Consider the following 27,536-nt stretch of genomic DNA (forward strand, 5'->3'; position numbering starts at 1 on the left):
CTGAGGCCACTGGAGATGATGGGACACTTCTGTGCTGGCCCCCTAGTAAGTCACCTGTCTTCCTGGATGAGGGAGGATATGGAGACCCAGAAACAAAAGAAACAAAAAATAATGGAGTATAGTCTGAAACAGGAGAGTCACAACAGAGGAGCAATTAGTCCCCCTGGCTACCCAAAGAAGGAAAAACGACTTGGCCAGCACAGCTCTGACTCATCCTAACAGACACCACCCGTATCAGAGAAGCTACAGGGCTACTCCTGGGTCCCTAAAGTCTCATTGGAGAGCCATTAGTAACCTCCAAAATTAATCCTTGATTAAATTTTGGCCATCTGCTTGGTCTTAAACACTCAGAGAGAAATGTATAACCAAAGATAAAGGGATGCCAAGTAATACAACAAGAGCTTTCTAAGAGGGGAAACAAGGAAGGCCTTAATACATGTCCCCATCTCTAATAGTTCTAATTTTATAATAAGGAAAAACAACTATAGATGTCAAAAGGGTTCTTTTCAAATCTAGAAAAAAAAAATAAATATATGTATGTATGTATGTATGTATGTCTGACTGACTGACTGACTGACTGACTGACTGACTGACTCTGACCAAGGATCGCTTAATTCAGAAGACTTCCTTATACTGGGAACAATGGTGACTGTCTTCTAACTTGTGCCAGGACATCGTTAAATAAGTCCTGAGACCAAAAATATATTTGTATAGCCTTTAATGGCTCTATGGCACCAACCTTTGTCCCTGGCTACCCCCAGGATGAATTTAAAAAGGTACACTCTGAAAGGCTATCATACAAGCCATTATTATTATTCACCATTACCAAGGTTAAATGTTGTGTATATGTTTCTGATAACTCTGCTAATATCTCGTCTGTTTTACAAGCGTACAGAAATAGATTCAGACCATGTCAGACACTACTTTGCTATTTGATGAACAGTTCTAGAAAAATAAAAATCTCAGCCACCTTATACTCAGATAGTCCTGAAACAATCCAACTCCATCTTCCTGGGTTTTTCCTTGAATGTTTTCCAAGGTCTAGAAGTCCACAAGAAGGATAACTGAAGGTGACCAGTTTGCTGTGTGCTCACTTCTCATTAACTCCTTACTTTTATTCTTTCTCCCCAATATTCTGTTCTAAGACTATCTTCCTGCCCTCCATCAATACACTTTTGGTTCCCCTCTCTGGGAGAGACTTTCTAACTGCCACATATCTGTTTCCTGTTCAGCAGGAAATAGTTCACAATGTGATGTCATCACCCCTTGTCCTCTAAAAGCAGTTCAGGTGTCTTCTCATGGGGGGGTGGGGGGTAGGAGTGGGGTGGGTAGAGTTAGGGTGACTGGACCCCTGAGTGTGAAAAGTGCAGGAAAGTTTGCACTTGCTAGAAATCCAAGATGATCTGACTTCTTGTCTCTTATTTAGTTCCCTAGACCTGTTTTTCCACAATCAGGACTGTCTTGGAAGGGAGGTCTTTCATAGGATTTAAACATTGTGGTTGGTCAAGTTCAGCCCTTGGAACTTGATGCCAGGGCTAACCTCTTAATGTGACAGCCCCGAGCACTAAGCAACCAGCTGTCTCTGGTTCACCTGTTTCTGAAGACATCCCACCTGCACTAAAAGGTTGCAAATATCTTTGTAAGGAGAAGGCAGGCTCTCTGTAATCACTTGCAAACTTCCAGCTGTGGGTGAGCTTTTCCTTCAGTGAGGCCTGGGCTGGCTTGGCCCAGCCCCAGCTGGGCTGGCCCCCTAGCCTTTACTTTCCACATGGGTGCTTTATTCCCTCCAGCTCCCCACATGGCAGGAGCTCCTTAAACTTTAATTCTCTTTTCTCTTTCCGCAATTTTTCTAGGTCCTCCATGTGGGATCTCTAGCCATGTGGGTGCCTTTCCTTGGCCCTGTACTTCCCTCAATAAAGCTAATACTTTAATAATAAAAAAATTTAAACTCACAGTAGAGGTCAGTGGTGGAATACTTGATTGACATGCCCAGGATCCTGGGTTCTACTTCTTATAGCATTATCCTAGTAGGATGTCACAGAATCGGATTCTGAATTATGACTTGGTTTGTTGTACTAGGGAATAAGGCCATATAACGCTTTCCAAGCCAGTATGGTGGGCAAGAGTAAAGAAATGCCTTGGATAAGTTGGAGTTTGTTTTGGATCCAAAGAGTCCTCCCTTGTCAGATGCTCAAACATAAGAGATAGATATGTTTTAGAGCTCGACTCACTGTACGGAAAACGAAGCAGAATACAAATGAGCTTAGGTGGTGACCCTCCCCCTGACTGGCACCCTGGGGAAAGTGGGGCAGTGGCTTTGCCCTCACAGCACTGGGGAATCCTGTATTTGCATTAGGTTGTTTTAAAATACATTTTAATACATGTGTTACTATTTTTGGGGGGAGGGAGGAGGAGGGAGAGAATGAGTGTGCCAGGGCCTCTAGCTGCTGCAAACTCTAGATGCATGTGTACTTGGCTTACATGTTTACTGGGGTTATGAAGCCTGGGTCTTTTGGTTTTGTAGGCAAGCATCTTAAATGCTAAGCCATTGTTCACCCCTGTATTAGGTTTGGAAAGGCCTTGATACTATAGTATAACAAATACTGATTTTCCTCAATCTTTCAACTGGAGAAGGGACTTTTATCTGTGTGAGGGAGGAGGCTCTGTGTGAGAAAGAGAGGCTTGAGAAGGGTAAGGTAAGAAGACAAGCTGTGAGGGAAAAGGTGATGGCTTAATTGAGGAGTTAAAGGTCTGAGGCTTGAGGTAAAGGTCTGTATGAAGTGAGGGTCTGAAGGAGACCCACAGTCTGCAAAAATCTGAGGACTAACTAGGGCAAAGCAGTTGTGAGGTAGGAGAGGTGAGAGGAGACTTGGAGGGGTCCTGAGGGTTGTGGTGGTGACAATTTGGCAGAAAAAGTGTTCTCTGCTGGCAATGATCTCCTGGTGGAGGGGGCATCTGACAGAGAGGACACAGGCTGCAGCAAAATGCAGACTGCATGTGGAAAGTGTTTCTGAGGCAGGAGCCAGTTGGGAGAAATAGGGTTTTGAGTGAAGAGGAAATTTGGAGGGGAACTGAGGGTGGAGGGCAGGTTTGATAGGTAGAGAAGTGGAGTTTTGTGGGACAAAATGTGGAGGTCTGAAGGTGAGGGCCTGACCTAGAAAGAATGAGGCAGGATAGAATAATGAAAACATTAAGGGGACATTAGAAAGGAAGGGGTTCATCAATGTGCAATCTTGTTGGTGTTCTTACCTTGTGAGAGATGAGAATTCCAAAACAATAAGCAAAATTCATTGTGTAGTCTGCCTGCATATAAACAATATCCCTTTGATACAGAGTTATTACAAATAAGAGTGTTAATATAATGAACTGAGCCAAGTGTTGTGGCACATGCCTTTAATCGCAGCATTCGGGAAGCTGGGGTAGGAAAGTCAATCTGAGTTAGAGGCCATCTTGGGGCTACAGCGTAGGTTTCAGGTCAGCCTGGACTACAGTAAGATCCTGTCTAGAAGACAAGACAAAATTACCATAATAAATTAAAAAAAACTGAAAGAATATGGTAATGAAACATGCTTAAGTGTATGTTAATGCTATGTGTATGTTAATGCTAAGTGTATGTAATGCTAAGTCTATATAACCTTGGAGCATGACCTTTATTTTTCTTTCACTCAGATGTAAGCCTGAAAGTAGAAACAGTGTTTGAGAACACAGGAGGACAAAGGAGCAGAGCCTGACAGCTCCACAGAGACACCTGAGGAGGAAATGGCAGGGCAGGGAGGCGAGGTGAGAAGTTGCACGCTCTGCAGCTGTTACATGCCCTGGCCCCTGCAGTAGCTCCTCTCCAGTTTTAGACATGAAGGAAGTAGAAGCACTCATCTTCCCATGATGTTTTTAAAAGGTTTGTGCTATTGTTGTTGTTAAAAGTTCTCAGTGTGTATGCCAGGCTGGAATTGAACTTGTCATGGTGCAACTTTGGCCTCCTAGTAGCTATGAGTAAAGGCCTGTGCTACCTGTGCAGTGTTTTTGTTTGTGTGTTTGAAGCAGGGTCTCACCGTGAAGTTCAGACTGGCATGGGATTTCCTGTGTAGTGCAGAGCTTCTCACTCATGGCAGTCTTCCTATCTCAGCCTGCAGAGTGCTCAGATTACATACATGCAGTATCATTCCTAGCTTCATTGCTCATCTAACCCTCACCTTGTAAGTCTGTCTGTCTATCATCTGTCTGTCGGTCTGTCTGTCTGTCCGTCCATCCGTCCATCATCCATCCATCTAATGTATGTATGTATGTGTATGTATCCTTTCTCAGTACACAGATGAGGTAAGATAGGACCATTCACTATGGGATAAGTTCCATCTAGAAATTGGACCACATAATCATTTCCAAACCTTTTATATAAATTCAATTTTCATCACAACTTGATTCTGTGAGCACTCCACTATGAAGAGAGAGCAGACAGATTGGGCTCCAGCATCCCGTTTCCAACCTGTAGATTTTTGTATGTGTTCAGTGGCTCCAGATCAACTCTAATTCTCAGTCCTCTTGCTGGGAAGGGATGGTTTGGATGGGAAAAGTGAGGCATCTTGGGGTGCACTCATGGATCTAACAGCACAGTTCTCACTCTGATGTTGGGTTTGCTGCGAGCATGGGCAGGAAGAAACGATGTGGCAGAGACTCCCATTGCATCAAGAAGGATAGAGTTAAACCTGTTCTTAGAACAAGCAAGAGCCTCAGCAAGAACAAATGAATTTTGCCAGCTGAGGAAAGTGGCTGGGTGGAGCCCAGATGGGCAGGACCTTCAGTGTTGTCTCTCAGAACACATACTGCGCCTGCAGTCACGTGCCCTGACTTAACTGTACACACATGTGAGGGAGCTACTAACGTCCCTTGCCAAGTTTTCAAAACCACATTCAGAGTGGTTTTGTGATATGACTGAAGACACACAGAAATTAGTCCAAAACTGGTGGCATTTATAGGCATGAGAAGGGTTTGTAGCTCATGGCTGTAAATCTCAGTGCTTAGGAGCTGAGACAGGAAGACTGTCCAAAATTTAGGAGCAGCTTGGACTATATAGATTGTGACACCTCTGAAAAATTAAAGAACAAAACAAACAAATAGGGTGAGCAGTTAGGTGTCAAGGGATGGAGGAACAGATGTGCAGATACAGGGGGACAACTATGGAGAAAAAGTAGACTGTGTATGTTCTGTAGCAGGTTTGGGGTACAGTCCCCAATTTCCTGCCTCTTATCTCTATCTTCAACTCTCTCCTTTTACTCAGTGACCATGCTTAAGCCCAGGAAAATATTGAAATTAGGGCCTGTGGATCCACTACAGGGTGGAGACAAGAAAATGGATACTCGGCACTTTCTCTCCTGGTTCTGAGCATCTGCTTCATGTCCACATTTCCCTTGGCCTGTTCTCCCCAAGGTAACAGAGGAAACAGGAGAGCAGGCATCCACCTGCCTCTGCTAGTAGGGTTCTAGCTGCCGTGTGCTCATTGTGTGATCCTGTTGCTGTTTCTGTCAGTTAATATAACCCACAATCTCTGCACCCTTGTCTTTAAGTCTCTTTCTTTCAGTATCAGGCATTCTCAGGCCACCACCTTGTCCTTTAGGATTCTTGTGTAGACGATGGATAATGCAAGGTGACACACATTCAGCAGTTCTGTGGAAGGCTCACCTTCAAATCTGCCACTGGGTGGCTTGAGCAGAAGGCTGAAGTTGAGCCAAGGAGGTAGAAGGGTAGTCAGCGCATGCCCTGGGCTCTTTCTGCAAGGACACATAACTGGCCCTGAAGGTACAAACCTGCAAGACCATCTGCTTGTGCAGGCAAGATAAGCATATCCCATATTTAGAGCCAGTCTGGTTTAGATTGAGACCATGTCTCCAAACAAAAATTTAAACAATGCACTGAGAATGTAGCTAAATGGCAGATGCTTTTCCTAACACTTAGGAATCTTTAGATACAGGCATGCGCACATACACACACAGACTAAAGGAGGGAAATTGCCTAATCATGGTCTTCCAGCCCAAAAGTAGGAATCTTTCGTCCAGTCCAGGTGGCATCAATCTCAGGGCTTGCAGAAGAGGGGGTGAGAGTCAGAGACATACAGGAAAGATGATCAGTGACAGCAGTGACAAAGGGTGGCAAACACCTAGATTTAAACAGTGATAGAGATAGGCATAGAGAGACCACAGAAAGATAAACACAGCCAATGGCACAAACACAGAGTCACATATATGGCTTGCCCCAGAGCTGTGCAGGTGGGCTGTTTCTGGGTGGAATCAAGAGCCCTGATTCTACTTCTCAGTGCTTTGATCTAGGAAACCCTCAGTTGGCTGGGAAGGGAGCCTCCTTACACAGGTTAGCAAAAGTCCCATAAGACCAGCTGGTAAAACATATTTTTTAAAATTTATTTTTTATTGGCAACTTCCATGATTGTAAAAAATATCCCATGGTAATTCCTTCCCTCCTCCCACTTTCCCCTTTGAAACTCTACTCTCCATCATATCACTTTCCCCTTGCAATTATTCTCTCTCTCTCTCTCTTTTTTGATGTCATGTTCTTTTCCTCCTGTTATGATAGTCTTATGTAGATAGTCTCAAGCACTGTGAGGTCATGGATATCCAGACCATTTTGTGTCTGGGGGAAGCATGTTGTAAGGAGTCCTACCCTTCCTTTGGCTCTTACATTCTTTCTGCCACCTCTTCCACAATGGACACTGAGGCTTGGAAGGTGTGATAGAGATACTGCAGTGCTGAGCACTCCTCTGCCACTTCTCTGCACCATGGTGCCTTCTGAGTCATCCCAAGGTCACTGCCATCTGAAAAGAGAAGCTTCTCTAACCAGAAGTGAGAGTAGCATTAATATATGGGTATGAACATTAAGGGAAGTGCTTACTGGACAGTTTGATGAGCATAGTATATACATTTAGCCAGACAGCAGCAGATGTTACACCCCTAGGGCTCATGACCACCTCTGTTGTAGGTTTTCAGTAATTCCCTCTCATGGAGCAGGCCTCTGGTCCAATTAGAGGACAGTTTGTTTCCACCATGACAGACATGTCACTATTGCACCCGTTGGCTCATTTCACCTGGATGGTCAAATTTAAGACTTGCAGTGTTTACTGTTGAGTATCTTCACTGGTGATTTCTCTCTCCCATCACACTGCATGCAGTGTGGCTTTTTCCAGCTTTCTGTCAGCTGGTATACATGGAGGAGGTTTTCAGCTCAGTTCCAGTAGGATTTCTCAGTGCCTTGCAGCCCAAGTATGTGGACTCTTCAGCAATAGGGTCTTACCACCTGGTGGGAAACCAAGGGCCTCAGCAATGGCCTGTAATATTTTGGGAGATTCAGGGACATTTTCTGGCCAACAACTCACTGGAAGTCCATCCCTGACACTGAAAATTTTCTAATAACAAATTGGCTCCTGAGTGTTCCATTGTCCAAAAGGTAGGTTTCCATATGATTTATTTATATCCTCTTAGATGTTGATTAGCCCTCTTTCCACCTTTCCTTTACTCAATCTCTTCCCCTGACCTCACTTAGGCCTTTTCATCCCCATTAATCTGTTCTTCTACTTACATATATATAATACCATTATACTAAGCACCCCCCCCTTCCTTTCTATCTCCTTTCTAGCCTCCTAGCCTCTGCTACTGAGTTTTCTTCCTACTCACACAGAAGTCCACTCATTTGTAGCTAGGATCCACATATGAGAGAGAACATGTGATGTTTGGCTTTCTGGGCCTGGGTTACCTCACTTAACATAATCCTTCCCAGATCCATCCATTTTCCTGAAACCCAAAGGTTAAGGTAACCAAAGAGGCACCATATGAAAATAGACTTGCCACTCCTTTTCACCCAGTTCCAGTCACCCATCCAAGGCCAGAACAAATAGTGCTTCCAGCAGAAGCAGTCTTCAGGGTGCCAACAAGTAATCCAGAAAACCATTCTCAACCTGCATGTTGGAACTGTTATCTATGGCAAAGCTAGTGGGAGGCTAATCATGTATCGCTAAGCTATGTGACCAAATTAGTCATTTTTTAAAATTCATTTTATTTTATTTTATTTTTTTCGAGGTAGGGTCTCACTCTAGCCCAGGCAGACCTGGAACTCACTATGTAGTCTCAGGGTGGCCTTGAACTCAGTGGTGGTCCTCCTACCTCTGCCTTCGAAGTGCTGGCATTAAAGGCGTGTGTCACCACACCTGGCCTTATGATAAAACATATTTTATGAAGCCACTTTTCTGCACCAAACCATGGCTGCAGTGTTCCTATCCATGCTTCATCTTCTACAGAGTCCAGATATGCTGTGCCTGAACCAACTCACATTCTCTATAGGCCATGAAGTCTTGTGCATGACTGCCTGGTAGCTGAAACATGTTGGTGGTCCTTGGGCCCCAGCCTGAAAGGCCAGATTTTGTAGTATATTGAGGAGTCAGGGCCATACGGGGGTCACCTAAGACCCTCAGAGCACAGAGATGGAATTTAGTGTTGGGTTTTGTGGTTAAGATAGGGACCCTAAGGCCAGTGATATCTTGATTCCAATACTTTTTTTTGTGTTTTTTTTTTTTTTTTGGTTTTTCTAGGTAGGGTCTCACTCTGGCCCAGACTGACCTAGAATTCACTATGGAGTCTCAGGGTGGTCTTGAACTGATGGTGATCCTCCTACCTCTGCCTCCCAAGTGCTGGGATTAAAGGCGTGCACCACCACGCCTGGCCCCAATACTTTCTTTTAATACTAGAAAAGACAGGTGAGATCTGAAGCCATAGACAGATATAAACACTGGATCCTGCACAGAGCAACAGAAGGGGCCAGGGAGACATGAGCCAGGGAAAGAGCAAGATGGTGCAAGACATACAGAGAAAGCTTTATAGGAAAAGGTAGAAAACTGTCCTGTGAGAAAGGGCCTTGAGTGATATGGTGAGGAAGGCCTTAGGGTCGGTGGCATTCCCTCATCTCTGCTCAAAATATACTTAGTTATCATAACAGGAGGTAGTTCCTAAGTCCCAGACTGTCTGTAAGCATACCCAGGTTGCTGGAGAGAGCTCTGTGAGTGTTACATTCCAGACTTCTTGTTTACATAAAAAAGAACAGAGATAAAATTTTATAGAAAAAGGGGACGGAAGAGGGGAATCCTCTTGGGGGTAATGGACAATATAATCCATATCAGAAGTTCATGCCTTATGTGTAAGAGGAAGTATGAATGGTGTGCTGGGGTGGATGGTCTGGATGCATTGACTTGGCAGATGCCTAGATACAGGGCCTGTGAATATAAAAGTAGAAATAGGTACTCAGGAAGTAACAACAGAATGTTTGAAGATATTTGGATTTGAACCTCCTAAAATAATGTGTGTAAGTTAAATGGGCAAATTTATGACTAAACTGGCATGTGGTCAGAGAAGTGTCCATAACATTGATTTGGTGGGTCAGAAGGCTCCCCCAGAATTTATGAACCCAAAGTTATGAATTTTATCCTACCTTTAATAAAAATTAATAAGAACAGACTCAAGAAGGATAAATTATAAATTGTTTAGTTTATTCATGGAAAGTCATACATTGTGGGGTTTATTTAAGGGAGAAATCACAAATTGTGGGGTTTAGGAAACATTTTTGTGGTAACACTGCATAATTTATAATATTAGCTTAAGAGAAATTGAGGTTTTTAAAGAGAGATTAGAGAAAAGCTGTAAGCAGGTGGAAAGCTCACTTAAGAGGAACTCTGGCTTTTGGAAAAGGACTGGAGTAGAACCACAAATGTGGAAAGTAGAATATAGGAGCTTGTGTAGGGAGACATAGGAGAAAACTACATGGCATGTGCCATGTGCTTTCTTGGGGAGGGAAGTTAAGAGGGAAAATGGTAAGGCCCAAGAAAAAATAAGATGGAAAATATTAAAAACAGGATTCAAGAATTCATGGGAGAAATGAGTAATAAAGAGAGTTACACTCATGGTTACCCTAAGTTTAAGAAAACTACACAGTAGTGGGCATGGAGTTAGGGAGAGCACCTATGTGGTTGATCAGAGACTAAAGGAAAATCAGGTATGTAATCAAAGTGAGAAGCTACCCCAGATTGTAAAGTAGACGTGTGCCAAAGGGTTCCCCAAACCAAAAACAGTTTTGTACCCTCCTGCCACAGCCAGGATGGGTGAGGAGGAAGTGAGACTCGTGTGTATCTCGGTGGCTCAAGTGAAGAGAGGCAGGCCAGCCAGATAGAGCCAGAAAAACAGAGCATAATGGGGCAGCATCAGTGACAGGAGGAAGACCCTATTCGTTGGTAGATTTGGAGGGTGGATCCCAACGCCAGGCCGCCTGGGCCCTCTGTCTAGGCACCACGCTAGACTGGGTAGCAGGGGACACTGTACATTAGTCCCCATCTGATAGGAGTTCCATTTCTGCCAAGAGCTTCATACTTGTGTCAGGGTGAAATGGCATGTGGGGTGATAATCTCCTTCTTTCTTTTGACCTCAATCTCTAAAACTACCTTTAAAAAGCTAGCTGTTGAGCCCGGCAAGTTGGTGCACGCCTTTAATCCCAGCACTGAGGAGGAAGAGGTAGGAGGATCACCATGAGTTCAAGGCCACCCTGGGACTACATAGTTAATTCCAGGTCAGCCTAGGCTAGACTGAGAGATTTCGAGGTAGGGACCTTGAACCCCCCCCCCACAAAAAAAATAAGAAAGCTAGCTATCTCCTATTCTTCAATATGACATTGGAAAGCTGAAAACATTCAGTAAATGTGAGTCTTGACATCAAAAAAAAAAAAAAAAAAAAAAAAAAAAGAAAAAAAGAATTAGCCAGGCTTGGTGGCGCATGCCTTTAATCCCAACACTTGGGAGGCAGAGGTAGGAGGATCACCATGAGTTCGAGGCCACCCTGAAACTATGTAGTGAATTCCAGGGCAGCCTGGGCTAGAGTGAGACCCTACCTGGAAAAAAAAAAAAAAAACGAATTATTTTATTTCAGGGAAATAAGCAACATTGTATGAAATGGTCTTGCTTAAATAGGAATATGTCTAGAACAGTTATAACCTAGAACAGGGTCTATTACAGCTGGACAGAGAGACCAAGTCATACACAGAACGACATAATAAGTTGGCCACTGTAAAAGGCAAATACAGCCCATGATAATTTTTTGCTGTGAATTTGTGACATGTAACTCTCCACAGTTCCTTACTGCAAGTCCTACAAGTCAGTTTGATTTTCAGTGTGAGAAGATGTTTGAGGCCTGATTCCTGACAGTAGTGTAGCTCAGTAAGAATGTGAATGAAGAGCTGGAGAGATGGCTTAGTGGTAAAGGCACTTGCCTGCAAAGCCAGGTTTGATTCCCCAGGAGCCACATAAGCCAGATGCACAAGGGGGGGGGGCACACATCTGGAGAGCTAGAGGCCCTGGCATGCCTATTCTGTCTGTTAAATAAATAAAAATAAAATAAATTTTGAATGAAAGGGTGGCATAGGGAGGATCTGCAGAGTTGAAAGCTGCAGATATACTGTGGTTGGTGAGCCAGAAGTATTCTGTGTGCAGATTAACATGCCTCCAGGACTATAGCTGTTGAAGAAACAATAAGAGAGATGACTTGTGGCTTTGGAGAGATTCATATATGTCTCTCTGTCATAGAGCTACAACATGTGCTTCCTGAGGGAGCTCTCACCCCATCAGGACAGCAGCACACAAAAGGGAAGGACATCTTTTATCATAGTGTGCAACTCTTCCTAGGTGATTCCCTTTTCCTAATCAAGTCTGCTGGGTGCAACTTTCTGGAGAGAGGCGAGAGGACTTGCAGGTTTCAAAGAGCAATGAAGCCCAAAGTAGCTAGTTTTCTTTTATTTTAATTTTTTTGTATTGACAGCTTCCATACTTGTAGGTAATAAACCATGAAAATTCCCTCCCCTCCCCTACATTCCCCTTCAACAATCCACACTCCATCATATCTCTTCCCTCTTTCCATTAGTCTCTTTAATTTTGATATTGTTATCTTTTCCTCCTATTATGAGGGTCTTGTGAATGCAGGGCTAGGCAATATGAAGTCATGGATTTCAAGGCCAGTTTCTATCTGGGCGGTTGCATTGTAATCATTCCTACCCTTCATTCAAGTTTTACATTCTTTCTGCCACCTCTTCTTCAATGGATCCTGAGCTTTGGAAGGTATGATAGAGATGTTTTAGTGCTGAACATTCCTCTGTCATGCCTTCTCCACACTATGGTGCCTTTTGAGTTATCCTAGTGGTCACTGCCATCTGAAAAGAGAAGCTTCTCTAACCAAAAGTGATTGTAGCATTAATATATGGGTATGCACATTCAGTAAAGTGCTTACAGGGCAGTTTGGTGGGCATAATATGTGACAAGAGCAGGCATCACACTCCTAATGTTCATGACCTCCCCCACCATATGATTTTGACTAGGTTTCCGGTACCAGACATGTATTCCCTTCTATAGGGAAGGTCTCCAGTTCAATTAGAGCTCCGTTGGTTATCCCCATAGCAGACATGCCACTATTGCACCCATTGGCTTATTGGGCCTGTTAGGCCAAACTTGAGGCTTGCAGTGTCCACTGTTTTCACTACTGATGGCTTTTGTCTCCTATAAGGCTACATGCAGTGCTGCCTTTTCCATCTGGTCTACAGGGAAGAGGTTTTCAGCTAAGCCCCAGTTTGATTTCTCAGTGACCTTGCAGCCCAGGCATGTGGAGTCCTCAGCAGTAGGGTGTTATCATTTGTTCCTGGTAGGAAACCAAGGGCCTTGGTAATGACCTGTAAAGTTGTAGGGGCATCAGGGACCCCCCTCGCCAACAACTCATTGGAAGGTATTTCATCCCTGGCACTAAAAATTTTAAAGTAACAGTCTATGGCTTCTGGGTGTGCCATTCTCCAAAAAAGTAGATTATCATATGTCTTATTTACAATGTCCTGAGTTTTGATTAACCCTTCCCCTACACTCCTTTTACTGAATCCTTCTGTTTAGATTGACATTTTCACATACTGGTACTTCCAATCCAAGAACATGGGGTGTCTTTCCATTTCCTAATGTCTTCTGCAGTATCTTGCTTGAGTGTTTTAAAGTTTTCATTGTAGAGATCTTTCACTTCCTTAGTTAGATTTATTCCAAGGTACTTTTTTAAAAAGGCAGTTATGATTGGGAGTGATTCTTGGATTTCATCCTTTGCATGTTTGTTGTTAGTATATAGAATAACTACTCATTTCTGTGTATTTATTTTGTATCCTGCTACACTGCTAAAATTGTTTATCAGCTCTAACAGTTTGCTTTAGGTTCCTTTATGTATAGAATCATATCATCTGTAAATAATGATAATTTGATCTCTTCTTTTCCAATTTGTATCCATTTTATATTTGTCTCTTGCCTTATTGCTATAGCTAAGGTTTCCCATACAATATTAAATAAGAATGTTCCTGATTTTAGGGAAAACTTCAAGTTCTTCCCCATTTAGTATTATGTTGGCTATAGGTTTGTCATAAATAGCCTTTATTATGTTGAGGTAGTTCCTTCTATTACTAGTTTCTGTATGACTTTTACCATGAAGGGATGTTGGGTTTTGTTAAATGACTTTTATGCATCTATTGAGATGATCATGTGATATTTGTCCTTCAGCCCATTTATGTAGTGTATAACATTAATTGATTTGCATGTATTCAACCATCCCTGCATCTCTGGGATAAAACCTACTTGGTCAGGGTGAATAAACTTTCTGGTATATTCTTGTATTCTGTTTGCCAATATTTTGTTGAGAATTTTTGCATCTATATTCATGAGGGAGATTGGCCTGTAATTTTCTTTCTTTCTTTTCTTTTTTTTTGGTCTGGTTTAGATATCAGGATGATGCTGGGTTTATAGAAGGAGTTCAGTGGGATTTTTCCATTTTATGGGAAAGTTTGAGAAACACTGATGTCATTTCTTCCATGAAAGTCTGGTAAAATTCACCAGTGAATCAATATGGGCATGGACTTTTTTTAGTTGGAACACTTTTTATGACTGCAGGGATATCCGTATTTGTTATAGATCTATTTAAATGGATTATCTCATTTTGATTAAGTTTTGGCAGGTCATATAAATCAAGGAAATCATCCTTTTCTTTCACATTTTCAAACTTAGAAGCATATATGTTCTTAAAGTATGTCCTTATGATTTTTTGAATTTGTTTGGTATCTGTTGGAATTGTACCTTTTCATTTCTAATTTTACTATTTTTTTGTCTGTTCTCTCTTCTGGTCAGATTTGCTAAGGGTTTATCAATCTTGTTTATACTTTCAATGAACCAACTCTTTTTTTTTAAATTGATTCTTTGGATTTTTTGTTTGTTTCTGTTTCATTAATTTCTACCCTACTCTTTATTATTTCTTCCCATCTTCTTAATTTTGGTTTGCCTTGTTCTTTTTCCAAGGCTTTAAGGTGAAGCATTAAATTGTTTACTTGTGAACTCTCTAGTTTCTTAATATAGGCACTTAAGCTATAAATTTCCCACTTAGGACTGCCTTCATTTTGTCCCAAAGGTTTTGGTATGTTGTCTTCTCATCATCATGTTTGTATTAATTCATTGACTTCCTTTTTGTTTTCTTCAGTGAACCATTCATTCTTCAATAGTGTACTGTTTAGTCTACATGAATTTGTGTAGCTCTGTAGTTTGTTGTTGTTGTTGTTGCTGATTTGTAGTTTTGTCCCAGTGTTGGCAGATAGAGTACAAGGGATTATTTCATTTTTTCTGTGTTTGTTAAGATTTTCTTTGTGTCCTGATAAATGGTTTGGTTTAGAGAATGACCCATGTGCTGCTGAGAAAAATGTGTATTCTGCAGCATTTGGATGGAATGTACTGTAGATATCTCTTAGGTCCATCTGTCCCATGACATCATTTGATCCAGATGTCTCTGTTTATTTTTTTTCATTATGACCTGTGAATTGATGAGAGTATGGTATTGAAGTCACCCACTACAATTGTGTTTGCTGTTATCCACTAACTTAAGTATAATACTGTTTGTTCAGTAGCCGGGTGTGGTGGCAGATACCTTTAATCCTAGCAGAGTTAGGAAGATCACCGTGAGTTCAAGGCTACCCTGAGACTACATAGTCAATTCCAGGTCAGCCTGGACTAGAGTGAAGCCCTACCTTGAAAAACCAAAAAAGAAATATATGTATGTATGTATGTGTGTGTGTGTGTGTATATATATATATATATATATATATATATATATATATATATATATATATGGAGAGAGAGCTGGTAGGGGAGACAGAGAGAGACAGACAGTGTGTTTGATGTTGGGAGCCCCATTGTTAGTTGTATACATGTTTGGGATTGTAATATCCTCCTGTTGGAGTGTTTCTTTAATCCATATAAAGTAAATTTCTTTATCTTTCCTCACTAGTGTTGGTTTGAAGTCTATCCTAAATTAGAACAGCAACATCTGTTTACTTCCTAGGCCAATTTGCTTATAATACCATTTTCCATTCTTTCACCCTAAGACTGTGTCTTTTATTGAGAGATGAGTATCCTGAAGGCAACAGTCAGCAGAATCCTGCCTTTTAATCCGGTCTGCAAGCCTGTGTCTTTTGGTTGGAGCATTGAGGCCACTGATACTGAGCTGTTATTGAAAAGTGATGCTTGTGTTTTGTTCTTATCTGCAGTGTTCTTAGATGTGGAGATCCAACTTCATATACCTTCAGGATATGAGTTTAAGGTGCCAAGTGTAGCTCTGGTACCCCAACCTAATTGCAGAATTAATCTTAGGTGTTAGGTTTGCCTGCTGTTCAAGTATTCTAGTGGAATATTCCATGTAGAACAATTTACTGGGAAATTCTAAAATTCAACTGAGTAGTATTACATTCCATAAAAATCAGCACAGACTATGTATGTATGTATATTAAAATAAACAGATAACCTTATAAAGCCAACATCCTTAGGGGTGTGTGTTGCTCTACACCCTTAATCCTGTCAGCTGGGAGGTTGAGATTTCTGTTCTGAAATGAGTTCCAGGTCAGCCTGGGTCTGAATCAGACCCTGCCCCCAATAATGACAGAAGCAAAAGACAAAGGCTGTATAAATCTAAAAGCATCCAAGGTAAAAATAGTCAACCCCCAAATAAAGCCTAATTGAGAATGGTAAAGCCAACCAAGAATATGTAACTTTCAACCTGCTCTGACATGGAAATAGAGATTTGTACTTCCAGTGCATGCCTATGTGCCTGTATTTTTGTCAGTCGCCAATGTTACCTTACAAGGTGGCTTCCAATCTCACCAATGCTGAGTACCCACCTCAGTCCCTCTGTGTTGCACTGTGGATCTGGTGTCTTGTTAGCTGTGCCAGATGCTCTGCCACTAGGGGCTGAATGATTCTCTGGAGGTCTGTGGTCCTGACGTTCAGGAATGGGAGAGGCAGGAAGCCTGGAGTCGTACTGGACCTGCTCTGCTCCAGTGGCTCCACCTTGATCTCCTTCTTCAGTTCCTCAGCTCAGCCCTGCTGTTCTCCCCTCCAGGTTTCTTGACTTTGTGAGGAGGCTGGTATGAATGGAATATCTGCCTGTTGCTTTCAAATAAATAAACAGAATGGGGAAAAAAGTAGTCACAGGGGGCTGGAGAGATGGCTCAGCAGTTAAGTGCTTGCCTGTGAAGCCTAAGGACCCCGGTTTGAGGCTCAATTCCCCAGGACCCATGTTAGCCATTTGCACAAGGGAGCACATGCGTCTGGAGTTCATTTGCAGTGGCATGCATGCAGATCAGTGCTGCAGCACGTTGGTGGTGTACTGGCCTCTTCTCCTTGCTGGAAGAGCTTGGTCTGTCATGTTTCCCTGCTGTGGCCAGTGATAACCTATATACCTTTACTTTTTAGAAGAAGAGTATGTTTTTCTGTGGTTTTGCTCAGTTCCCACCCTAGGCCGGTTTGGTGTGACTCCTGTGCAGCTGTCTCACTCCGAAGTCCACAGTAGCTAGTTCTGAAGCTACACTTAAAGTCCACAGTAGTTCTGAAGCTATACTTAAAGTCCACAGTAGCTAGTTCTGAAGCTACACTTAAACTCCACAGTAGTTCTGAAGCTACACTTAAAGTCCACAGTAGCTAGTTCTGAAGCTACACTTAAACTCCACAGTAGTTCTGAAGCTACACTTAAAGTCCACAGTAGTTCTGAAGCTACACTTAAAGTCCACAGTAGTTCTGAAGCTACACCTAAAGGAGGTCATCGTGGTGCCAGCAGGCCTTGTGCTCTTTCTTTTTTAAAATTATTTTTGGTTTATTTTTATTTATTTATTTGAGAGCGACAGACAAAGAGGCAGAGAGAGAGAATGGATGTGCCAGGGCCTCCAGCCACTGCAGACGAACTCCAGATGCATGCGCCCCCTATTGTACATCTGGCTAATGTGGGTCCTGGGGAATCGAGCCTCGAACCGGGGTCCTTAGGCTTCACAGGCAAGCGCTTAACCGCTAAACCATCTCTCCAGCCCAGGCCTTGTGGTCTTTAAATCTGCTGTAATAGTAGCTAATTTGCAGCTCTGGGGTAGAGATGCCAGATGCCTAGGTAGTTGTTGGAAGACCTACATACAGTTTTCATATATGTGAGACAACTATAGAAGGTAGCAAAAGTTATTTATATTTAGAGCTTATATGATTGTTTCCCTTTCACATGTTACATTTTAATATTTCTCAATCAGTATGTTTTGATGTGAACTATAATATATAAGCATATAAGTTGATTGCATTCCCATCCAGTTACCTTCTTATGGCCCCTGTCCCCCATTCTACTGAGGATCCTCCTCTTTCCAAATCATCCTTCCTCTATTTTGATGTTGCATCTCTTTGTCTTTCTCCATTCTCCAATGTCCAAATGTTGATGGACTCTAAATGGTTCAGTGTTTAAAAGTTCATTATTTTAAATATTTTATTTTTATTTATTTATTTATGTATTTGATAGAGAAAGGAGGAGAGAGAGAGTGTGTGTGAATGAATGTGCATACCAAGGGCCTTCAGCCACTGCAAATGAACTCCAGATGCATGAGCCCTCTTGTACATCTGGCTAACGTGGGTCCTGGGGAATTGAACCTGGGTCCTTTGGCTTTACAGGCAAATGCCTTAACCACTAAGCCATCCCTCCAGCCCTAAAAGTTCATTATTTTATAAATGCATCACAATCTTGAAAAAAAGTAGTGCCAGCTGAAGTCTGGAGAACATTAGGCACTGTTGTTATTTGGTCTTCTGTTTTGTGAGGATATAACAGAGAAAGCTTTAAGGGACAGCACACTAGGGATGGAACCTGGGAACTTCTGTGTGTTACACAAGCATTTTACCTCAAGGCACATTGTGGTGTTACCTTTAAAGTTCCTTTTCAGATGGGACTTCACTCTGTAGCCCAGTAAGAACTTTAAGTACCTTGAGTTATAGTCCTGTTCCCTCAGGGCCAGCTCTGTAGCCTTTGTGGAAATGAGCTGACAAACTTATGTCAGGGGCTGGAATTTGGCATTAGCTCAGGGACTACCTGCAATTCTGCCTTCCTTCTCCTCCTTTGCCTCCTGCATAATCTTCATAATGACAGACCATGGGATTGGGTGCACACAGTTGCTCAAAGGCTGTCCCATTTTGGGGTCCTTATACCCACCCAGAGCACAAGATGGTTACTGAGGAATCCTTGAAGATGATAGATAGATAGGTATATAGACAGACAGACAGAGAGACTTGTAGACTGAGGTTCACAGTTGGAGAGAGGAAGAACAATGGAAAATGCAAAACCAGACTGGGATACAGAGTGAAATTAGGCCAACCTGTGCAACTTAGTGAGATACTGTCTCAATAAAATGTTTGTGGAGTAGGGGAATCTTTGTGTTGGGGTACACCTTTCATTCCAGCTCTTAGAAGACTGAGGTAGGAAGATTGCCATGAGTTTAAGTCCAGTCAGGGGTAGAGTGAATTTCTGCATCCAAAAACAAAAACAAACAAAGAAAAGTTTGTTGTGGGTGCAATTCTGTGGTAAAGAGCCTCTCTGGCAAGCACAGGGCCCAGGGTTCTATTCCAACTCCTTCACCCTATGGGACCTGACAAAGGAGAATCCCTCTCTCAAGATTGTTCTTCTGGAGAATGGGTCAATGAAACACCATGGCTGCCTGTGTTGTGGGGCCACAGCAAGGCAAGAGGCAGGACTTGCCTTAGATAGGCCTATGGTGCTTTAGGGCACGCCACCCTCCACTTTGGGGCCCTGAGACTTAGAAGACCAGTGGCGGATCTCTACCCACTGCACAGAGGAGGAGCAGAGCCGAGGGCTTTAGCATATGACTACGGTTGCAGTCAGGTTCACAGTGCTTGCAGAAGTCACCCGGCCAAGAGCATCTTTTGGGGAAAAAAGGGTTTGTTTTGGCTTACAGACTTGAGAGGATGCTCCATGATGGCAGGGGAAAACAATGGCATGAGCAGAGGATGGACATCACCTCCTCACCAACATAAGGTGCACAATAGCACCGGGAGAGTGTGCCAGACACTGGCAAGGGGAAACTGGCTATAACACCCAAAGCCTGCCTGAGTTCTACCTGGGGTTCCTAAGTGTGCTTGCTTATATGGTGTTGGTGTGGCTTCGGGCTTTTTCCTCTTTCTGCCTGGGCCTGTGAAAGTGGGCCAGCTTCTTCTGCCATTCCGGAACTTCCCCTGAATCTGTAAGTGTCAAATAAAACCCTTCTTCTTTTCATAAATGTGCCTGGTCTGGAAGTTCATCCTAGCTCTTGAAGCTGTCTACTAGACTTGATACTGAGGATTGGGCTGAGATAACTCTTGACTGTGTGGATTTTTATTTTTTAATATTTGTTTTGAAGGAATGGGCATGGACTTGGTACTTGCAACTGAATATGCTTTTGGAATTAGTAAGACAAGTTTTATGTACATTTCTGATGAGAGTTTGAAAATGCTAATGAAATAGCTAAGATAATTCCACCCTGCCCTATCTAGGCCCTGACTCCATGTATTGGGTGTTGTGGGGGGTGTGGGGGGGTACTAAGCTAACATTTACTGCTAGGGTGCTGGTTAGTTGCATACTCCCCAACTTTCTGAGAGAGTCATGTCTGCCTTGTTAACACTATCAGGGTTTCCCATGACTTCAGCTGTGACCAAGGTGTTCAAACTCAAGATAACCGCTCCAAGATAGGAAGTGAAATGCCTGTAATTCCAAAGATACTCTACCCTACATCTGATACTCATGGCCCTGTAATTTTTATTGGCATTTGCCTTTAAAGACCTTGTAACCCTAAGCTTTTGCACTGAGAGCATTTTCTGGCATTAGCCCCCTCTCAGGAGCTGGCTTAATAAAAAGGACTTCTAATTGTCTACAAAAGCATGGTGATCTGTAATTCTCTCACATGGTTCCTGCTCCTAGGTTAAAAGGCCACAGGCAACAAAGGGACACTTCTAGTTTTCTAGGCTTTGATAAATTACCTGTCTTCATGATCAGGAAGGACATGGAGACCTAGAGATGGACTCCAAGTCAATATGTCTGTAAGAGGAGAGTCACATTAGAGAAAATTCAGTCTCTTGGTATTCCCAAGAGAGGGAGGGTGACTTGTTCAGCATGGTCTTGGCTTACCCTAGCGGATGACACAATGCTGAGAGCCAGTGAATTCCTCACTGTAAGGAAAGTAAGAGAAAAGCAATGGAGAACACAAGACTTAATTCTACAGATGGACTGTTTACTGAGAGGGCAGCAGCCTTCCTGGCAGGATGAAGGCTGAAGCATTGAGTCAGACGGGTTCAAACTTAAAAGGAGGATACTAAGGCAAACAGACTGAATCAGCTGCAAGTCCAGGGAAAGCAGATGAAGCATCAAAGTTATTTGCTCAGAATAGGCTTTTTAGCAGGATTGTCTAGGGAGGACTGGATGTCTCCCTTTTTGGCATTCTAATCTTAATGTTAGGTAGTAACTCTTGAGCTTCCTCGAGTTTTCAGGGAAGGCTATTAATCCTTCACTCATAGATCCCTAAAAGTGACCTCTAAAAAAATACAATACATACATACTTTGGCTACCTACATGGTTTTAAGCACCCAGTAAGAGACCACAACCACAAAATATTACAATATACAGAAAGATTCAGACTAATAGTTTCCCCTGTCTGATGCTGGCTTACAGTACTAAGCTCTAGCATTAACTCATGTGTTCTGTTTCTGCCTGGCTATGATTAGTCAGCTACTGTTTGCCTTTAAATCAGAGATCCAAAAATTGTTCACTGGTTATTTTTATATGATAGTTACTAATTTGTATTAGTCCAATTTCTCCTTGATATATCACTAAGGTATATTTGGGTCTAATCTGGATCCCAGGCCTTAGGTGTCAAAATAATTTATAGCTCTGACTGTTTGCTAGTGTTGGTTGTTTGATGGTGTTTCTTTGCTTGGATTTATAGTGGTAAGCCAGATTCTTCTATCATTGATGATGCTTCTTAAAATTTGTAACATAAGGGGACCAACATACCCTTAAGGACTTAGTTCCTATTGCAGTCAGGTTCGCCGGTAGAAATCATCCAACAAGAGCAGCTTGTGGGAAAAAGAGGTTTATTTTGGCTTACAGGCTCAAGGGTGAAGCTCCATGATGGCAGGGAAAATGATGGCATGAGCAGAGGGTGGAGATAACCCCCTGGCCAGCATAAGGTGGACCAACAGGAGAGTGTGCCAAACTCTGGCAAAGAGAAGTTGGCTATAATATCCATAACGCTGCCTCTAACAACACACTGCCTGCAGGAGGCATTAATTCCCAAATCTCCATCAGCTGGGGACCTAGCATTCAGAACACCTAATTTTAGGGGGATACCTGAATCAAACCACCACATTCTGCCCCTGGCCCCCATAAATTGATAACCATACATGATGTAAAATGCAGTGCATTCATCCAACTTTATAGGTCCCCATAGTTTTTATTAATTCCAATGATTTTCATACATCCCCATAGTCCAAGATCTTTTAACTGAGCCATAATACCAAAAAAAACCCCAAAATAAACAAAAACGGAAAAAAAAAACAAACCATAATGCCACAGAATAAATATTCATGCTGCAAAAGATGGCACTGGGCATAGCAAAGAAGTATTCGACCCATACAAGATTTAAAACGACCATGGCAAACATCAAACTCTGTAGCTCCAAGTCTAACAATTCTAGTCAATGACAAATCTTAAAGTCCAGTAATTCTAACCAGCAACAAGTCTCTGGTATTCCAGTTCCATCCCTTCAGCTAGGTTACTCACAGTCCTGGAAAACTTCATTGTGGCCGCAGCTTTCCTTAGCTGCCATCTCATTGTCCTGGCACCTCTACTGGGTCTCCACTGCAATCTGTTGTTCATCCTCATGGCCCCATGGGGTCTCCATGCAGGCATCCAGCAAATCTGCTTCAGTCTGCTCATGACCATTTCCAAAACACAAGAGCATGTTGCAAACTCAAGGACCCTCTCTTTCCTGCATTTCTTATACTCCACAATACCAGGTAGGGTGCCAATTTGTTAATCCAGGGGGGAATAAAGCTGACTTTGAAGAAGTCTTGAGCACTCAGGTCCCTTCAGGAGAGTCTACATTCTTCCTGTTGCCCAAGTGCAGGTCAGCTGGCCCAATCTCAAAGGTTATAATCTCTCAATTGCAGCTGAATTGCAGCAGTTCACCCAGAGATTTTTCTTTCTGTGCCGTATCCCTCTGCTCACACTAGCTCATTTCTACGCAAAGTAATCCTGCACAACTTCTCAGGATATGGGCAAAACAGCAAGCTTCTCACAAGAACTGCTGGCCTAGTCCAAGCAAAGCTCTTACCCTCATAAGCCAAACCTCATAGTCCATACACCTTATCGCATTCAGGCCTTTCAACTCTGACCAGAATATTCCATCAGGCTGTACTTACAGCACTGCAAGGTGTCTCTTAGACCAAGGTTTCAAATCCTTCCACATTCCTCTGAAAATCAGCTCCAAAAGGCCAAAGCCACACAGTCAGGTGTCTAGCAGCAATCCCACTCCTCAGTACCACTTTACTGTTGCAGTCAGGTTCACATGGCTGGTAGAAATCACCAACCAAGAGCAGCTTGTGGCTTACAGGCTCGAGGAGGAAATCCATAATGGCAGGGAAAATGATGGCATGGGCAGAAGATAGACATCACCCCCTTGCCAACATTAGTTAGAGCATAGCAACAGGACAGTGTGCCAAACACTGGCAAGGAGAAACTGGCTATAACACCCATAAGCCCACCCCCAACAATACATCACTTCCAGGAAGCTTTGATTTCCCATTGCCATCATCTGGGAACCTGGCTTTCAGAACACCCAAGTTTATGTGGGACACCTGAATTGAACCACCACAGGTCCACACTCATTAGCTAAGATATAACTTCATCACACCAGGGTCTAGAAGACAATGTCCTCAGCCAATTGTAGCAGCTGGCATGTCACCAGGACCCAGAAGGTCCCCTCAAAGTCAATCTCTGTAAGACACCTGCCCCTCCAAAGAGACTGCAGCCCTGCTCTGGTCACTTCAGAAGTGGACTTGTCTACACATGGCAGGGGCCTGAGCAACTCAATGTGGGATACCAGGAACAATGGACACAGTGTCCACCAGTCCTATTGGTATTTGCTGTGCTTGGTTAGAAAAAATAATGCCACTTGAAAATTTCATTAACAAAAGGAAAAATTTTAAGATAAGAGTGTATTAACTTTCCAGAAAAAGGCACACACATGCTAGTTTACTTTTTTTTAAGTTGGGATTATAAAGCTATAACATGGAATGTTGCACATGCAAAACAGAAGTACCCAATCAGGCAAAAATGACGTGAATGAATTAACTGAGGAAACCACCAACCTCCACTAACACAAGGCTCAAAAAGTCATCAGATAGTATGTAAGAATTATACTATGCTTTTCCCTGCTCAGTGGTATTTTACCCGCCATGATGTAACTACCAGTGTTTAGTAAATGCCTGGATTTATGACTTTTATTGTTCTGTTCTGTGATGATAAAAGCTCAAGTTACCATAGCCATATCAGAAGACATTTTTGGAGGCAAACCAAGTCCATGTTCCTCTGCCATATCTACTCTTTTCTGGCTCAGATCAAATTCACTTATTCCTTTTGAAGCAAGAGCTGTATGATGATATAAGTAAACCAACTCATATGTGTGTGTGTGTGTGTGTGTGTGTATATATATATATATATATATATATATATATATATATATATATATGCAACTTCATGATTGTAAACAATATTCCATGGTAATTCCCTCTCTCCCCCCACTTTCCCCTTTGAAATTCCACTCTCCATCACATCCACTACCCCTCTCAGTCTCTTTGAGATTTTGATGACACAATCTTTCCCTCCTATTATGATGGTCTTGTGTAGAGTCTCAGGCACTGTGAGGTCATGAATATCCAGTCCATTTTGTGTCTGGAAGAGAACATTGTAAGGAGTCCTACCCTTCCTTTGGCTCTTATATTCTTTATGCCACCTCTTCCATAATGGACCCTGAACCTTGAAAGGTGTGATAGAGATATTGCAGTGTTGAACACTCCTGTCACTTCTTCTCAGCACCAAGATGCATTCTGAGTCATCTCAAGTCATTGCCATCTGAAAAGAGAAGGTTCTCTAACCAAAAGTGAGAGTAGCATTAATATATGAGTATGAACATTAACAAAAGTGCTTACTGGGCAGTTTGGTGAACATAATATACACATTTAGCCAGACAGCAGTAGATGTTATACCCCTAGGGCTCATGACTACCTACCCCTGTTGTAGGTTTTCAGTATTGAGGATGTATTCCCTCCCATGCACTGGACAAATTAGAGGGCAGCTGGTTTCCCCAATAACAGACATTTTGTACCCGTTGGCTCATTTGACCTGACTGACCAAATATAAAACAGGAATCTGTTTTGTTCACTCTTTTTCTGTAATGCTGTTGGGGATCTTAGATAGTGGGTGTGGTTAAAAGCCTATTAAAACCATTTGTTTAGGAAGGCTCCAGTGATATTGTCATCTGTATATTCCATTGTTCCCCAGTTCCAAGGCTCAGCATGTATTCTTTCAGAAGGACTTTATTAAAGCTGAAACCCCCAATTCCTGGGAGAACTGAACTTAATTGGAACTGGTGGACCTGGAGATGTGACTGTGGCGAGCAAGGGTTGAGCTCAGTATGCCCTGTGATCAGAGCCAGTCTCCTAGAGCATCAGAGAGTTTTGTTTTATTAACTTTCTGGTGCAAACTAGATAAAACTTCAAGTAATAGCAACAGGTGCTAGCAAACTATGTTGGAAATTCTCTCTTAGGAATCAAATGGAACTTTGCTTTTCACCCATTTCTCTTACTTGGTCATGTAAAAATACTTGCATGAACATAGACAACCACTATTTTTGTGCTGTATATGATCATGGACCCATCCACATGAATGATAGAGGTACAGCACCACATTTATTTTTGTCTTCCTCTCAGCGTGATGCTAGGGATTTTGAATCATTTTCTGAATCCATATACATAGTGGATTGGGTCTCTCGCAACTGATTTTTCCCCCCTACAGGATGAATTTCCTTGTGGCTCTAGGGTCAATAAGACATGGATTGGAATCCAGAGACCACATTTCCTTACTGGGTGACTAATTTAGGCACATCCCCTCTCAGTCAAGTTCCTTGTGTGTGTATGTTACCTTGGGGTTCACTTTGGTCTGGCCAGGCTGTGGTACAATCCTAAACATGTCTCTCCCCCTGCTAGAGCCCCCCGAGCCCAAGGTGGGTCTTATGAAATCAGACATTCACAGAGGGAAAGAGCATTGGAGACGGGTGTGGAGGACATGAGAGACATAGAAACTCAGTAAGACAGCTCAGGAGGACACAGATAGAACTCAAGGCCAGGCACTTGGGTTCAGGGTGAGGTTGACTCCCTCTGCTCTCTCTCTTCACCTGCCACAGCTGAGAGGGAGGGCGGGTGGGAGGGCCTGCTACCGGAGAGCAGGTCCGGCTGGCTTAGGACAAGGTACAGAAGCGCTGGAGCTGGGGAGGCAGGGCAGGAGCAGTCTGCTCCAGGCTTCTCTCCCTGTTCCACAGGCCTAATACTTGGGGCTTTCCTGGTTTTCCCTGTGAATGTTGCTGGGGCTGAAATCTTTTCACTGACAGGTCAGAGGGAAAGGCTTGGGATATGCATAGGAAGGAGGCATGTACTCTAAAACTTCCCAGGGGACACATGATCTCTTGTTCTTTGGGTGGCCCTCTGCCTCCGAAAATTTGTCCCCCCATCCTTTCCCTGTTTTCATTTTCATTTTTCAGGTAGTGTCTCACTATATAGCCAGGATTGATTTGGAATGTACAGCCCTGGTTTCCTGAAGCTAGGATTGATCCTCTGAACTCTGCCTTCCAAGTACCAAAAGTTAGAGATGAGCCACCAACCTCCAGCTAGCTAACTACCTGCCTTGTTTTATTCCTACTATCTTTATGTGTCTCTGGCCTGTTAGGCAATGAAAATCAGTGTGGATCCCTGGTTTGGGAAAGTAAATTTGCTGGTCGAGCCCTCACCCAGGTAGATGGTTAGCTTGGGAAGATACTAGAAGCAGCTGTGCTTAAAAGTCCTTCCCTCTCAGTTTGAACATCCTCTCTCAGTGCCGTGTTAAGGCAAAATGGGGGGGGGGCCGCGACTGGGGTCAGTTTCACTCCTAAAGCAGGAATGGAGGTTCAGGCCTGTAATCCCAGCCATTTAGGAAGCAAGGAAGGAGGGAGGACCTTAAGTTTCAGACGAACTTGGTGAGCAGAAATATTTCAAGGCCAAACTGGGCATTTAGTAAAACTGTGTCAAATAAACAACTAGTTGTATAAGTTTGAGTAATAGAACAGGTACCTGGCATGGCTTGTGCCTTGAGTTTTTTCCCAATCACTTTCTCTCAGTGGTAACTTGATAAGCCAGTTCCCACCCTTCACTCAGTTTTCTCTCTCTTGGAAAATGGAGAGATGTTGCCTCCTGCTGGCCAATGCGTGAACTGCAGCATACCAAGAGTAAGGGATTGCTTTGGCCAGGGGTTGAGCATTTGGTGGGTGAGCCCCCATTGCCTAACACCATCCAACAGGCAGTAGCTTGAAAATCATAAGTGCCAGGAGACTGGGTCTTCACCCAGCACACACTGTTCTGATAGGATGGGAAAGGTGTAGGCAGCTAATGGTCCCCAGTGTGTGAGGAAGACTGGAGGACTAAAGGTCTTATGGTAGGAAGATCTGTATGAGGAAGGCAGGCAGGCCTTACAGGTGTGAGGGAAGAAGTCATGGAGTTAGGGAAAATGTGAGACTGAGGGAGAAGACCAGGGAATGTGGGTTACCAGCCAGTGCCTAAGGGGCCTGATGACCTGTGAGAGGAATTCACTAGCTGAGAGAGCATGTGAGGTTCTGCTGGAGAAGAGTTCAAGGAAATGATTCTGAGAGAAGAGGCAATTTGGAGGGAACGTGAGGCTGAAAGCCATTTCTCAGGAGGAAGTGAAGTTTGAGGAGAGCTGAGTGAGGAGAATTTACTATCTCCTTGCTCATACAAAGTGCCCAAAAGCAACTTACTTATTTTAAGTCACAAATTCCAGGAAAAGTTT

At 43.0% G+C, this 27,536-nt stretch overlaps 1 protein-coding gene across 1 annotated transcript in view; it reads left to right on the forward strand.

The window, feature by feature from the left end:
- The window catches only part of LOC101595094 (zinc finger protein 585B-like), an 88,190-nt gene that overhangs the window by 13,791 nt on the left and 46,863 nt on the right, over positions 1 to 27,536 (forward strand). Inside the window, exon 3 of the mRNA XM_045139736.1 lies at positions 3,670 to 3,895. The gene's annotated coding sequence lies outside the window, so the exon portion shown is untranslated. The remainder of the gene's footprint in view (positions 1 to 3,669; positions 3,896 to 27,536) is intronic.

The sequence above is a fragment of the Jaculus jaculus genome, chromosome 23 (assembly GCF_020740685.1).
Source record: "Jaculus jaculus isolate mJacJac1 chromosome 23, mJacJac1.mat.Y.cur, whole genome shotgun sequence".
Taxonomy (NCBI): domain Eukaryota; kingdom Metazoa; phylum Chordata; class Mammalia; order Rodentia; family Dipodidae; genus Jaculus; species Jaculus jaculus.